General features: G+C 38.3%; 1 protein-coding gene across 2 annotated transcripts in view; it reads right to left on the bottom strand.

Annotated features, from left to right (window-relative positions):
- Positions 1 to 15,156, bottom strand: part of USP6NL (USP6 N-terminal like) — a 112,180-nt gene that overhangs the window by 83,944 nt on the left and 13,080 nt on the right. The window lies entirely within an intron of this gene.

The raw sequence follows: 15,156 nt of genomic DNA, 5'->3' as shown, positions 1-15,156 counted from the left end.
TAATTTTGTTATGCCACAGACCAATTCCCAAGATACAACATCTACAGACTTTGTTTAATGATGCTACCTACCTAATAACCAAATACACAGACACTAAAGTAAGCCATTAGCAGCTACATATGGTGAAGCAGCACAAGGACCTTTCTTAATCACTGCAGCTGGCATCACACAAAGGAGAATAAAATTTCAAACTAAGTACAAAGGCAATAAAATGTCAGGATAAGAAATTCAATAGAAAAGCCATGATGCATCTATAACCCATGAAAGTTACTGCTGTTTAAAGTGAGACATAGCAAATGCCAGCCACAGAAATAGAGTATATTAGGTTAAAACACTCTGGATGAGTCACTATGTGTCTAGCTGTACAGTGATCCAAGTGTATTATTATTACTTGTTTGTCTGTATCATCCTGAGGTGAACTCCTCACAGTCCAGCAGAAGGAAGTCCCACCAGCATTTCCCATTAGCCACTGGTACCACTGAAGGAAGGCTGTTCCCTTGGATTCAGTCACATCTCACTGCTGGCTCCTCCCTGGAGCTCAGCCTTGTGGAACTGCACCAGCAAGTGCATTAGTTAAACTAATCAAGGTTACAGTAGCTCAACACAAATGAAAAGTAAAGTGTCCCACTCCAAACCACTGCATGGCTACACAAACACACTGTGAAGCACTGTGGGGATTTGAACTGGGACAAAGAGGCCAAGTGAGCAGTAGAGGCAAGGCAAGAGGAGTCATTCCTGCCAGCTTTAGTTGTTTGTGAAACCACAGCTGAAACTTCAGCACAAATAATGTCAGAAGAACTGTTGAAATAGAGTTAAATTCTGTCAAAATGCTGGAAACTTTGCCACAGTACATTATGAATTGAAGCTGTGTACCTGTGCTGAGGAGCTGCAGACTACAATACATTATCTTGACCGCTGTGGGCAGAATTTCCTACTTAATGACAAAAAAAAAAAAAAAAAAAAAAAATTTAACTCCCTGCTTGCAGCTCACTGAAGAGCTCATTAATTTTTATTAACTCGGCTCTTCTGGCCAGTCTCCTTTAAAAAATGAAGTAATCCAAGGATAGGTATATGAGTCTAGAGAAACCTTTGCTTCTAATCCAGCATTTATCAGTTTAAATACTCAACCTGGATTGTAACACTATTATATGAAGAAATAAAATAAGAAATTCAGGTAACCCTGGAGCCTCCAGGCAAAACTCTCAGCCTTTCTTGCAAAGACACTACAACAAACAGAAAAATAAAGGCATGGAAGAAAGTTTCCCATATTTCAGTAGATGCCTTAATGGAATGCATTTGACTTGAGTACACTTTTCCTCTACTATCACCAAAGCTAAAGAGAAAACACCACAACTATCGGATGTGGGACCTTTATTTTATTTTCTCCATCTTGCAACTTATCACCTTAGTCCATGCCAAGACTTCCACACAAGCCTAAGTGTGAAATACAGGGTGTGAAATACCAATACAGTACTGCATTGAATGCAGGCAGTGACTTCCAAGTGTCATTTATTGCTGGACAATTTAAACACAGTTATCCTTGGCTGGCCCAACCCTTATACATCTTCAAGGACCAAACAGTTCAGTTATCAAACATATGCCCCTCCTTGTATTCCATTAAAAAAAAAAATAAAATCAAACTGAAGTTTTCTCTCAGGTTTCTCTCTCACACAATGAAATACTTGTATCTCTTTTTAATTTTGTGATTTCAATTTTGTTGTCTTATCTGCTAGAAGTGTTTTAATACATTCTAATTCTTTTTATATCCTAACATCAAGGTGATGTTACCAGTTAAGTTCTGCTGTAGCCAAGAGGAAGCTGTAGCAAGAGGAAGAAGGGAGGAAAGAAGTAAACATGAGTGTTTCTTCAATAATTTCAAGCAACCTGGATTTCAACTAGGATTTTAGTGATGGAAAAGAAGAAAATAATTTAGAGATTTATACTCCACATGGATTTCTCTAGGACAAATAACACTTGAACTATTTTTTAAAATTCAGAAAGGTTTCAGATCTCATAAAATGTTTGGCTTCAAATTAGAATGCTTGTCAAGAGAATTTTATACTGCTATGGTTTATCATATTAGTCAAAGCAAATTTTCAATTTTATAAATAAAATAACAGCAGCCACTTAAGTTTCTTAATCACCTCATGTTCATCTTCAGACTTACAGGGCATGTAAAGTGTTACTCCTCTGACAATAAATGACTAGTGGCCATTTTTTCCTCTAATGAATCTGATATTATCTAAATGTGGTAAGGGTCTGGAGCTTCCCAAAAACTAAACCCATCAAAACCCAACAAGCTTCACACATTCAGCTTCACTGCAATTGGAAGACTATGGAAAACAATTAAAGAACTTTTTTCCTAAAAAAAAAAAAAAAAAAAAAAAAAAAAAGTAATCAAATTTTTAAGCAGAACAAGATTTAAAAAAGTATGGAAATGTGAGACATTCTAAATCAAAACCTACTGTTTAGTTCGCTCTATGTATTCACTCAGCAAGACTCCCAGGCCTACTTGAAGCATTTTCTGATGTCAGCCTGAGCAGCCAAAGGCTGAAGACAAAACCAAAACCACAGGTCTTGCACTGGGAGACAAGGTGAACACTCATGCTCACACTGCTTGACTATTTGTGGGATTCAGTCCTGTAAACCACCTATTTATCAACCTCTTATGATACAGAAAATTAAATTTAATTTAACCTGTGGTATAGGTCACGGCCACAATGAAAATAAACTGTCCATAAAAACCCAGAATTAGACTCCACAACTCTGTCGGCTCTTCAGCAACCCCATTAAATCCACATTTCAACTCATGAAGCATTAGTAATGGGCTTCTTTTAAATGGCATTCTGCAGGAATTTCTTCTGCAGGGATTGAATTTCCATCTCCATAGTAGCTGTGCTTACTGCAGACCTTATAACAAGCTTCTGATGTTGAATGATGGATGCAAAAAGACACTCTCTTGGCTATTAACTGTGCTTCTAAGCCTCAGTCTGAAAATAAATCTTAGGAAAATTGGAAGCCAGAGGAATCCTTTCCCTCCCAACCTTACATACTATCTATAAAAACAGTTACTTGGTTAGGACCTCCAGTCTTAAAGAAGTTTTTTACTTGATACTACATATGAAATATGCCATTAATACACTATGCTCCTTTGTAACATTTACCTCCCAAGAAATTATATTCTAATGAAAACACTTTTTAAAGGAAAAGAGGAGGATGTACCTGAGGAGTGGGGTTTAAAATCTTTACAGTTTAGTAACACAGATTTGAAAGCAGTTTGATAAATACTTCACACATCATCCCCCATGTCTCAATGGGCTCACCTCACATTGACAGTGGGCTTCCTAGCAACTCTTTCTTTACAAGTCCATTTTTCCATTTACTGAGAACAATACTGAGAATAAGTCATTTCTGCAGAATACAGCCCTTCATGTACACCAGATGCCTAATGCTGCATGCTGTGAAAAAAAAACCCTAATGTCTATTCAAATTACTGTATCGATCACCAAAACCTGTCAGCATTTTGCATCTTTTGTAAATGTTTTCTTCAGAATACTCGAATGGTTTTTAGTGTCAAGATCTTAATATTGCTATTCAAAACACACCAGCAGGTTCTGTAAGAGCTAACACCTAATTAGGTCAGTTAGTAGCAGCTTGAGAATACCGTCCAAACATTGACCAAAATTGATGTCTTTCACCAAGGGAGTAAAACAAACAGGGAAAAAAAAAAAACTAAAAGCTTCAGAACTGAGACAGAGCATTTCCTCATGTTTTTCCAAGTTTTCCCTTTCAATTCCATTGAATCCTTCCTATAAATAAGTATTTTTATGGGTTTTGATGTTGTATCTTTTTAAACAGTCCTTACAGCAGTTCAGTAAAACCCTGCCTGACTAGTGAAGTATGTGCAGAAGAGACAAGTAGAACTTCTGCCCCTTCGTCCTCTGGAAGCAGCACAAATCAGAAATGAACAGTGAACAGTGCTGAAGTCAATTCACTGGGATGAAATTATACAACTCTTGGAGGGGGAATGTTCAACCAATCACTGCAAAATCTAAGGAAGTAATTAAGAAGCTTGTATTTTTGTTCTTTCAGAATAAGAGGGTAACAGCTGAGCCCCTTTCTACCTTCACTCTTTTTATTTACTTACAGAAGTGTTTCATTAACTGACTTGTTACAATTAGAGCAGCCTGGTGTTACTCGGCTTAAAATGAAGGTACTTGCCTATAGCCACACATTACACATAAAGGCAGAACAAAAAAAGACACAGTAACAGGCAGATGCTGTAAATCCTAAATTATTCACAACCTATTCAATACAAAATAAACTAGTCCGAGAAAATTCATTCTGAGAAGAAAGAAATGAAATGTTTAAGTTATCCCTACAAATTATTTAGTTCCTCTACAAACCAAATATTTAGCAGTTGCAAATAATTAAGATATAAGACAAAAGAAATGTTTAATCAGTTCCTCATTAGATATGTGTGCCAGATACCACAAAAGATGGCACTACTTTAGCTAAGGAAAAACAAACGTTCAACACACTGAAGTAAATGAGAACAGCATTTAACATCAATTAAAATTCAAACAATCATTGATTATTTCAAGTAGTTTTTCATACACTTGCAAGAGGCATTTTGGATTTTGAAGTTAGGTGCAATCTAGAAATAATTTAATTGTAAAACCTAGTCAGCAGTGCAGCTGTGTACTTCCAGTCTCATTTCCATAAGCACTAAAGCTGCCTATTTTGGCTCTTATTCTCATTTAGAGCATTAAGACTCTCAAAACTATTTTGATGGGATTACACAGAATACAACTGCTATTTTCACAACCTGAGCTCTCCTGACAACAAAGATGTTTTTATCACAAAAACAAACAAAAAAGGAAAACCTTTAGTACAACTAACAGTTACAGATGCTGACAAACTCAATTTTCACATAATAAACGTCACCGGGATTCTCTTCAGGAAAGCAGCAAAAACGGTGATTAGGCTTAATATAGTTCTAAACCAAATTATGGCAGCTGTACATGCCACAACAAGGAGCATTTTTAAGTATCAAGTATACAATTTAACAACAACCGAACTCCAAAATATTTCTGATTCACAGCAAGTTACTGAGAGCACAGAGTATATCCCAGAGCTGCTCTTACCTTTCCTGGCAGCATCTGTTCTCCGTCTTGCTGGTGACACCAGATCCTTTACAATCTGTAGCACTTGAATCATTGCTCGTTAGCAAGATCAAAGGAACGAGGCGCTCCTCTAAAATTCCAACAGGTTTCATTACTACACCTCATTACATGGCTGTCTCTAGTATGCTCAAGCAAAACTGATGCAGGAAGAACTCCTCTACATCCCCAGGAAGATTTCTGCCTGACGACTCTACAGGCTGGGGTGATGGATTTAAAGTGACTTCAGCACAAGTAGACAAAAAACTGCAAGCAGTCCTAAATGTATTTCTACAGAACATTTTAGAATTACTGAATGACTTACTGCAGAGAATGCATACTGATTTCTCTAAATAAAGTTTAAAGGAAACGTTCCTAAGTACCTAAAGAAAAAGAAAACAACCTTGAAACGACTGCCGACAGATGCAGCGTGCTCCCCTAGGCTCAGTAACTAACAAGTGTGGCTGCATCCTCTTTTCAAGTCGGTCTCAATTCGTGAAATTTCACGAAATGCTTAAAGGAAAACTCCGGTGCAGTGCAGAGCCAGCACCAGATCCACCACACAACTAAAATTAAACCCAGCTTGCAAGAACTCCAGCAAGCACAAGCAAGCTCGTGCTAAAGGCATTCACGGGGTTCCTTTTCTCCCCCCTCCGAGAGAAACCTCTGACACCCTCGAACGTGACAGGAATTCTCACACACCGGGAGGCACGCTGGAAATCCTCAGAGGATTTCAGGCGTTCTCTGACCCACCACCAGAGGCCCGGAGAACTATGAACTATTTCAGCAAAGGGATTGTCATTGCTTCTGTCAGGTAATTTTAGGCAGACAGATTGCTGTATATGCCCCTACATTTTTAATGACATCTGGAAAATGTAAAAAGCCCCTTCAGAAGTCAAAGTCTCTGCAGAGCTAACCAAAAAAAAAAAAAAAAAAAAAAAAAAAAAAAAAAAAAGAATAATGCTTTATGCAATCATTTTAAATAACTGTCAGGCCTGAAGAGGCTCTGTGAACAGTTCAGAAAACCAAATTCCTGAGCAGCACTATGAGGCCTTGTACACACAGATCAATTTAGGAAGCCAACTACATGTTCTGAAAATTGTAACACGAAAACAAACCACAGGCCACATTCTCCGGCCTTTAGACCTTCTGTTCCCATTGCTTAAGTGTTAGATCAGGGGCGGGGGGGAGGGGAGAAGAGGTCATCTCTTTCCATTTTTCCATTTCCAGCTGCTCATCACAAGCATTGCAGATTTTAAGATTTACTGGCGTATTTATCCACGTCCATGCCAGTCTCTTGAATCACACAGAGCACAGGAACGACAAACTATGTCTGTTATGTCAGTCTCATTCACAGCCTGCCCATTGATCTCTGCCAGAAGGAAGAGCAACCCAAAGTTCTATCCTCTTTGATTAGGCAAAACAAAGACAAGCAAAATCCTTCTCCCTGCCAGGCTGTGTGATTTCTTCTCCCACTCTCAAAATATTCAAGTGTCCACCCAAGAGGAAGCTTGTAGACACACTGTGCAACTATGACTTATCCCTTGCTGAAAAAGGATTCTTCAAACTGTTATAGATAGAATCCTAAACTTTCCTATATTAAGAATAACTTGTAACTCCTGGACCTAAAGTTAAATTCCAGGTTTAAGACCAATTACTTTGTATTTAGATAGGTTTGGAGAAGATCACTACAACTATAATTTCAGAACTAGTATATAGTTCAGAATATAGTAAAATGCAGAGTTGTACAGTAAGGTTTACCTGGAGGTCCATTACTTAATAATCCAGTGCTCAAAACTGCCGTTGGAAGAACTTTTTCCACGATTATTTCACCATGATGGATTTGGTTTTTATTTAGTTAGGTAATCAAACACCTTATCTTCAAGTCCAAGATATGAACCAAAGGGATATCATTACTTGCAACTGTATTACATTGCAAATTTTCTCTAAAAAACTGACTTCTAAGTTCATGGTGCTAAAACCATAACAACGACAGAAGTACTAAACTTTTGATGGTCCTTATATTAACATATTATGGATAGGAGGAGAAAGGAAGAGAAAAAAAGTGATTAAGGTCTAATAAAATATTCGGTAATAACACCTACTTGGCGTTCCAAAGCAAGAATATACCTTGCAGATCCTATAGTTGATTTTTAAATGAATTTGATTATCTCACTGCTACAGTAACATTCTCAAGTGCTGGAACCAGGAGAGGATGGTGGACTGAACAAAGATTAACAGTTGGGAAGGGGGAGCAGAGGAAGAAAGGACTAGAAACCATGACTTTTCTGAAAAATTATTTTAAAAGGAAGAAATTAAACACTTCAGTACCAATTCCCAACTGCAAAAAGGAAGCTGTTCCTTTTTCTTCCAAACTGTCCCTCACCTTGCTGGTTCGGGTCCCTGTCCTCGCTTTTAAAAGGAGACACATGAGAACATCAGGACTGGAAGACATTTTCACACATGCTTGCTTGCCTTCCTCAACATGAAACAGTTTCCAAAGTTGGGATGCACAGGAGTTTCCCTCTCTTCTTTATTGTGAAAATTGGCATGTAGAAAACAACTGAAAAAACTTGCAAAGCCTTAAAATAAAGCCTTAAAATAATTTATGAAAATGTAAAATACATTCCATATGCAATGGAAAGAAAATGGTGCAAGTGTAAAGCGGGCATGATAAATAACAAATTTCAACAAATCACTGAAATTTTGAAGAATTACACAGTAAGCCTAGTGCTTGCTATTTGTCTTTCCTCAAATCAATTTATACACCAGAACAGCAACACTAAACCTGCTTTACTACAAAGGCAATACCAAAAAGCCCTCTAGAAATAAAACACACTAACTAGTTAAATTGTATAGTTTCATCTGTTACTTATGAGTCAGGATTTGGTTATAGTTCACTCTTATCTTTGACTGATACTTCCATACAATCTGTCACTACAACTGCCATCTCTCAGACCACACATCCTGACAAAACACCCACTGTGGGCAAGGATAGACCAGATGGAAGTTCACAGCAATTCTGACACACACACACACACAAGGTGAACCACAAAGAAACCACGTCATAAATTTAGTGCAACAATTGGATTAAATTCTGTTTGAGATAAAAATTAGTGCTACATATTCAATGCACAGACCAGGGACCACTGCCAAGCACTTTTCCTCTTCAACAGAGAGCTTGCTAAGCAATATGTGCTTAATGATGTTCTTGGATTTTGCTTTTCCTCCTTGACTTCAAAACTGTAGGGAACACAGAAATCATGCACATGTTATCAACCTGATGAAATACACTGGTATTGAAAGGAACAGTCAACCAGAATGGGACTTCATGGATCACAGTGTACAGCCCTTGATCTCTCCCAAGCATAAAAAAAAATGACCTGCATCCTGATTAGTCAGCTATCGTAATTCAGAATAAAAATGCTTCCGTTAACGTAATTATAATTAACTGATCCTTGGAAGTAGTTCTTTTTCATGAAGCATATTGCCAGGACGTAACACATTCACAGCACAAATTATGCTGCAGAAGGATGGCTCAGTGGGTATCTGTCAAAGGTATTTGACAAGGGGTGGGGAAGGTCAGAATTTACATCTGAGGAAGACTTAATATTTTCTCTTTCACTGTCTTCTTCTAATCTGTAATGTTTATATATTCACAGCATTCTGTCTAGGCTATTAAAAAACCATCAAGAACCCTGGGAGTTTTCCCAGGCAGCATTGCAGCTACCCAAAAAGTGCCTGCTTGTTGTGTCCTCATTTACAGAAAGATGTACAAGCTACTAACAGAAAAAAAAACAACCCACTGCAATGGCTCCAGGCCTTTCATTCATAGGAACAACAACACTGCACACATTTGAGCTGAGATGCAAAGTTCCTGTCATTGTTCTTTTTCCATCTCTGATCAACCTGAACTGTCCAGAATTCAGATATTCTGCATATTGATTATTCCCAACATCTCTGCAGAAACCTGTGGATGTCTGGCTCCACCATCCTCCCCTGTGTTCCCCACTGCCAGAATTATGTCCTTTTCCCTCCCTTACAGACTCCACACATGGTTAAGATGCCAACCTTTCAGGCCTGACACTCTAGGCAATGGAGAGCCCATAACAAAATGGCCAGGAAGTTCCTAGCCCAGAGCAGTTCTGTCACTGCTGTTACGACGCAGGATCAAGCTTTAAGTCCTCTAGAAGGCAAATAACGCACAAAACACTTCTGGTGATGTTAGCTCTGCAAGAGAGCAAAGTCTGACATTAGAGGCAGGAGAAGAGGATTTACAAGAGACCAGGGAGCATTTGCTCTTTGGACCCTCCTTCCCAGGCTGCAACACCCTTCAGAAGGTGTTTCAGCACCAGAGAGTCAGCAGGGCTGTCTGGGCAGGGCTGTCCCGGCAGGGCCGTCTAGAACAGGGGCTGTAAAAACTCCAAGTGCCATCGAAAGCGAGGGCACCTGCCCTTAATGACCCATTGGAATGTTTGCTTTAAAAGCTGCAGTTTCAGAAACCACACATGGGACAACTGCTTCATTGTCCCTCCTATCTCAGCAAAGGGGCTGAGAAAGTGAAAATTATTTTCCCATCAGGAACCACTAACTCATACGTGGGATAAAAGTTTTCAAGAATAGATTAAAGGATTAAAATACCAGTCAGGCAACAGGGAAAAGAGTCTTTAAATATCAAATAAGAGGAAGAGTATATTGTAAGAACATTTGCATGGTCCCTTCATAATTTCTTGCAAAAGCAATGAATTCAGATAAAGTCTATCCAACAGCTAAGGCAAACACCTTAACTATCCCCACTACCCCCAGAAATATTTTGTTCCATGATACTCCTTTCTGAGTTTTCCTGTCACAACTGGTCTTCAAATTATTACCTCAAAACAATCAGGCATTGAACTCTAAGACAGGCAATGTATCATAACACAAGTTATTACTACAGCTGCTATGAAGTAGGTTTATCTATTGTTTCTCACTAATATTTTGAATTAATTTTCCAATCACTGAACTGAAGCCTACAGTTTTTACTAAGTTTTCAATAATCCATTGCAGTTGGACGAGAATTCTAGAGTTCCAGATCAATAGCTAACTGTCCCCATACATCTCTGAAACTTTAGATTCTTAATCTTCATTATTTTCTACTGGTCTTTCTTTGAAGCATGATCGAGTCAAGAAGAAGAAAACCTAATGCTCACATAGAACTCCGATGCGAAATTCTGATAGCTTTCTTGTAACAATGTTTGCACCAGTGACATAACTCCATTTATTATTCAGGAGCTCGTTTTTCAAATGACTGCTTTTGGCTGTGCATTTTGCAAAAAATACATAAAAATAAATAAACATCCTCACAGTCTTCTCAATGGTCCTTCAGTGTTAGTAACTGCTTAATCCAATGGAATTTGCATCCATTTAGGAATGTTTTTTCTTCATTTCTAGCAGTTGGCTTCCAATTCTGAGGCATGAAACTATGGCTGCAGTTTTTAAAATAAATTGATGCAGATATAGGAGCCTTGTTTAGAAGGCATCTTCTTGGGAAGAGAAAGTAGCTTGATCTAAAGGCTGGAAAAGTAAGAATTTCAAGAGAAAGCTATTTTTTAAAAGACTGCTTTTCTTTACACTGTAAACATACAAGAAAGCTGTTCATTAAATTCAGATGATGGAAAACTTCAATAAATGGTCAATGAAAGTAATTATATTTGTTCCAGGGAAAAAACCTATAAACCCAAAATAGAAAAACAAATGCTATAACTGGGAAAAAAGGGAAGACAGAAAAACACAGGGCCACATTCCACAGACCCTAACTGCACACACTGAAGTAAAACTACACATTGCAAACCCCATCCATGCTCAGTGCTCTCGCTGCCACCCTTTTTGCACCAGTTTTCACCCCCCCTCAGCTCTTGCTAGGACACATTTTGTAACAAGAGAGACAGTGAGTCTCCCAGAGAGCCACGATGAAATCAAGGGAAATGTCCCTGTAGATCACTTTTATCACCCTGATAACAGAAACCAGACACTCACAGGGATCAGTATCAGAAGTTTGTGCTCACATTAGTCTTGATGCACTCTTCTGAAAAAAAAAAATTACAAAAAGGAAAAAAGCACGTATAGATGTACTGTTTGTTTTTTCTTCCCAATAAATGTGTTTTATACCTGTCACCTCTGTGAGAAAAGGGTACTGCTTCTTCTTCGCTCATATATTTTCTGTAGAACTGTAGATTTAGACATAAAAGTGCATTTAAACTGCACCATTTAGCAACAGTTCAAAGAGTTGCAAAAGCTCTCAAATATTTACCCCATAAAGACCTGGCAAAAGGAATAGCTCAGGCTGCAGTGCAAAATCCCTTAGATACAGAGGTACTCGTGTCTTTAGGGTCCATGTGATTAGGGTTGTGTTAAGCAAGCTACAAAATATTACGAAAATGAGTAAGAATAGAATCACAGATTCTTCAAATTAATTAAATTTCTTTCTCCTCACACTCACACCACGCCCTTCAAAGGCCAAATGGTCACTTCATCAGGCTCATGAAATGGCCAAGAAAGCAACAACAAAGCAAATGGAATTCCACCATCACCCTCCCACCCCCCCAAAAAAGGCTGTATCTAAGCATTGTGCTTTACATGATTGATAAAATAATGTTTGGTGGGGGTTTTTTAAACAAAAGGAAGAAAGAGGATGGATGGTACTACAAGATCTCATCTCAGTGAATGCACACACTCCACAGGATTTCTCAGTCTTCCTCATATTAGATGGCAAATTTTCACATAGATCTAGCTGCAAATGAAGGTTTTTCTGAGAAAAAAGAAGTTCCATACTAGAAGTCTCAAAAAGAAATCAGACATTAACGAAGCTGCAACTACAATAACAAAAACTATTTCAAATATATTCTCCAATAATATGCAGCATTTCCTGCATTTGCAGCATTTCAAACAGAATATGCAGCAATTTTACACTGCCTGGATTTGGGTCACGGCTGTAGTGCTAACCAACAAATTTATCTTAAGCTAAAGGTATCATTAAATGTCCTGTCAAACCTAAGCATGCAGAAAGAAGCCACAGTTGTCATTAAAGACTTTTTTTGGTTTTGCAGAATTAAACAAAACCAAAACTATTAGCATCTTACATGTGCTAATACTGAAGTCAAAGTACATTCATTAGTTTAATCAGGCATAGACTGATAAAAATGAATGTGTGTTCAATTCCAAAAAAGACAAAAAATAAAAACTTTGCTTTTAATTTAAACCCTTACTTGGTTTCCTTTTGAAGAGGATATGAATGAGACTAATAATCTTGTACCTCCCTGAGGCAAAGAAAAACTAGAAAATTCTATGCACTGCTATTTGTTAGCGTGATTAAATCCTTCACTGCATGTACATTTAATCCAAGTAATAAAATGCAGCTGTAGAGAGGCACCAGGAAGACCATCAAACCTTATTAGCTCACTGCAAACTACACATTACTTTTATTAAGCCCATGTATTTGCAGCCACAGTTTGTGCAGCAAATAGTACATGGTGTGGCTTTCTGCCTCTGCAAAAAAAAACAAAACAAAAAAACCAAAACAAACAAACAAAAAAAACAAACACAAAACTCAAAACTTTCAAAACAAGTTTTTGAATACTCTGTAATAGGCTAATCTAACACTAAAATGGATCTAATCCCCCAAATACAATCTACCTCAGTGCTGAAGAAACTATTACAAAGAGACACATTCAAAGGAAGAACAAATTCAACATTCCAAAAGTAGCAAATGGAAATTAACCCGAAGGTTACAGAGCAGAAGAGAACCACCCCCCTTTAAAAGGAAGTGCACCTGGCTCTGTTTGCTTCCTGCAGTTGCATTCTAATGGGAGACATCATTACTTGTTCACTTTCAGACTTCTGCCTCTTGCTCTCTTGCCATGTTCACTCAGAAGTGCAGCCTTTCAAAGCAGCTTTCAACTAACAAGTTTTAAAAATCCAAGCTTAGCACCTGAATACGACACTCATGTTAACTGTGACTACTTAAGGTTAATGCTAGAGCTGTATTTGAGATGTTTTGTGTTTAAGTGGCTGGTTGTAGCTACCTTTATGGTTATCTCTGGTTTGCCTCTGTTCTTACATCTGGATTTATTTAGTGTGCTGCAATGAGAGGTCCCACTTCCTTCATATTCAATCCTATTTCTCATAAAAACATATAAATGCTTCCTCTGTTGAAGAGTCCTCCTATTCCCCCATCAAAGACAAAATGGAGGAAACATTTGGCGATCTGAGACTTCTTCAGTCAGCTTCACCTTAAGACATTCAATTTATCCAAATGAAGAACACCTTCCCTACTTATTCCATGAACAAGAACAGAGGAACACACAAACACTGTCTCAGTTTTGGCAGATGAAAAACTGTAGTGCATTTACTGCTCCCTATACTCTCTGCAGCTGTAGATTTAAAGTCACGCCAAGTTTCAGCCAACAACTGCCATGGTCCAGACAAGAAAGGTAATCTCTCTACAGTGGCTGAACGATATAACATTCAGCCACTGCAACTTAGCATTTTAACTCCTACTGGCACTACACCAGTGCTAAAGGAACAGAAGATCTCCCCTTGCAGTGGATTTATCCTTGTGAAATTTCGCTGAGTAACACCCAGGTAACCTGGCCTTGCTATAACATCCTGTAAGTCCACTGAATATACAGTGTTAAACAAAACCACAAATCGTGTTAGCTCTCCTAAATGATGTTCCACTTAATGACCGATTGCATTAAGAAGAGGGGGAAAAAAACATCTCAAGAGCCTTACAGTGAGTTTGACATAAGTATTATTTCTTTGAGTTTGTTTTAATGCACAAGGAATAAATAAATACTGAAATGTCACTAAAAGTGACTCATTAGCCTTTGCTCTAAAAAGAAAACTTTCCTACCACATACTTAAAGCAAATGTACAAATATTTTGTCACTGCACCAACATAGAAAAGGGATGGAAGGGGGGCAGGGAAGAAAGTGAGGAGCAAATAAAAAGCAAAATTGACACTTTTCAATTTGTACCTCATCTTTTTACAGCAAGCCAAATTTTTTCTCTCGTGTTCTCCAACACCATGACATCCTTCAAACATTCTTACAGTAATTTCAATCAGCTGGGGAGGAGAAGCTAAAAGCTGGTCTAGTTTTTGCAGCCAGATATGAAATGAGCTGTAACTGTGCTGAAGCTCCCAGGGCAAAGAGGGTCTGCAGAGCAGCCTGATCACAAGCATGGCTGTAGCACAGCATCACTGCAGGAACTCAGAGCTGCAGCCCCCAAGTGTCACCTCCAAACGTAAATTTGGGGGAGTGCAGGAGAGGAAGGTTATGCCATTGTACTGTTTGTACAACTCAGACACAGTAGCACCACAAAATAAAACTCCTCATATAATGCTGGATAAAATTCTACTACAAAGTAAAAAGAGAAGGAAAAAGCTTTTTATTGAATGCAACAGAACATTCTGGTGAGAGACCTACTTCCCTATGTCCCTAAAAATTCTGGCAAGTCTGACTTGAGCTCAAAAGAGCCCTGAGTAAGGCTTTCAGCACTCCACCGCAGAATTAGGCAGGTTTTCAAAGAGCTTTTCAAGGCTAAAACAGAAAGACCACATTCAAGAATCCTCTCCTATAGCAAACCAAAGTGCTTCATTAAAACAAAGTGCCCTTTTACATCAGTGATCTGTTAAGAGTAATGACTGCCCTGGCCAAAAGCACTGAGGTTCTACAGTGTATTGGTATGCCTCCCATTCTGGAGACCATTATTTTACACAAAATAAAACTGAGGGGGAAAATGGAAGAGAAGAAAGAAAACAACACATCACACCAGCTTCCCAAACCAGGAGAACTTGGGAGTTCTGCACAGCTTCATGCTTGCTTCAGAAATTCTGGGCAGGATAGGTCCAGGTTTACCAACAGCCTTGAAAACATTCCAAGGCTATCTTGCAGTCTCCCACATACTTTTAGGAATTAAAGTATCTTAATTTTAGGGGAGAGAGTCCTTTGCAAAG

Source organism: Sylvia atricapilla, chromosome 5 (genome assembly GCF_009819655.1).
Source record: "Sylvia atricapilla isolate bSylAtr1 chromosome 5, bSylAtr1.pri, whole genome shotgun sequence".
Taxonomy (NCBI): domain Eukaryota; kingdom Metazoa; phylum Chordata; class Aves; order Passeriformes; family Sylviidae; genus Sylvia; species Sylvia atricapilla.
The sequence above is the reverse complement of the archived record's forward strand: the minus strand, read 5'-3'. Positions and strand labels throughout refer to the sequence as shown.